Raw genomic sequence first — 1,537 nt, 5'->3', positions numbered from 1 at the left:
GTGTGGAGGCGATTAGGAGAACTCAGTCCAAACTCCCTGGAAAAGGATAGTCAGAAAACCTGTGTGAAAAATAGGGGTGTGGCTCCTGGCACTTATCTAGCATGTGTTCTAGCATGCTGGGTTCAATTCCCAGCACGCTCCCCACTGCAAAAAAAAAAAAAAAAAAAAAAAAAAAAAAAATTATGCCCACAAACATGTGTAATCAGTCATGTCACTTCTATACTTAAATCCAAAATCCTTTTTCTGCAGATATCACTTTCTCAAAAAGGTCTTTTGTTTGTTTGTTTGTTTTTAGGGAAATTCAGTATTTTTTATTCTATTAATAACTACTATTTGAAAACATTTACAATATTAATTGAACTTTACATAAGAAAAGATAAACTTTTATTTATTTTGGGGGGGGTACCAGGATTGAACTCAGGGGCACTCAACCACTGAGTCACATCCCCAGCCCTGTTTTGTATTTTATTTAGAGACAGAGTCTCACTGAGTTGCTTAGTGCCTCACTTTTGCTGAGGCTGGCTTTGAACTTGAAATCCTCTTGCCTCAGCCTCCTGAGTCACTGGGATTGCATGCATGTGCAACTGCTCCCAGAAACTTTTCTTTCTTTTTAACATTTAAATACTGGACTTTAATAACAGAAAATAGTCAGTATAATTATGATCCAAATTATTCTGTCAAAAACTTATCATGCTTGATGTTAGCATATTTACACACAACTCAAGTTTTGGTGTGAAGTTCTTTGGCTGCAAGAAAGAATATTTGGTTTACTTTACTAATAGGAATATCTTTTAATGCTGGAATGGCCTTTTCTCGATCTTTCTTCCACTGTTGACTTTTAGCATAGCTCTCTGTGATTGTGTGAATGGAGTGGAGAAGTACTCATCATGTTAGTTCCAAATAAGAGTACATAACAAATTGCTATAGTAATACAGAGGTAGACAGGTAATACGATTGCCCAGTTTTTTTTTTTTTTTTTTTTTTTTGAGTTCAGTAGATTAAACCTACGGAGTTTACCTAAGATTCAGGAATAAAACCTGCATGAGATAAATTATGAAACCAAATTGAGAACTTAAGAAAAGAACAAAGTCATAAGTCACTCTTTCTGGCAATGGCAATGGTGAATTTTCCACCATTTTCCTGTGGCTTTGGTCAATTTCTGTGCTGAGTTTTCTGTATAAAGCACCATGCAGGAAGCCACAGTAGGATAGAAAGAGCTCAAAAAAGTCTTTCTTGACAACACTACCTAAATTAACCTCTCTCAGATTATATAGCTGTGTTTATTTCCTTTGTAGCTCTTATCACAATCTGTAATTTCATTGTTTATTTGTTCACTTGTTTGTCTAGTTCTCCCAGTACACAATAAATCCTATCAGGCCAGGATGTTTCATGTCTTTTTTTTTTTTTGACACTTTCTAATGTGGTTTCTGGCACATAATAGTCATTTAACAAATATTTGTTGAATTAATGCTTGCTTAGTAAATAATTTTTGGAATACTTATTGGTCCTGGAAGGATGCCGTGAACACATTATATTG

At 34.9% G+C, this 1,537-nt stretch overlaps 1 pseudogene; it reads right to left on the bottom strand.

The window, feature by feature from the left end:
- Positions 1–720: 720 nt before the first annotated feature.
- On the bottom strand, positions 721–1,136 carry LOC124983771 (phosphatidylinositol N-acetylglucosaminyltransferase subunit P-like; annotated as a pseudogene).
- Positions 1,137–1,537: the final 401 nt, after the last annotated feature.

The sequence above is a fragment of the Sciurus carolinensis genome, chromosome 1, assembly GCF_902686445.1.
Source record: "Sciurus carolinensis chromosome 1, mSciCar1.2, whole genome shotgun sequence".
Taxonomy (NCBI): Eukaryota; Metazoa; Chordata; class Mammalia; order Rodentia; family Sciuridae; genus Sciurus; species Sciurus carolinensis.
This window is presented reverse-complemented; position numbering and strand designations above follow the sequence as displayed.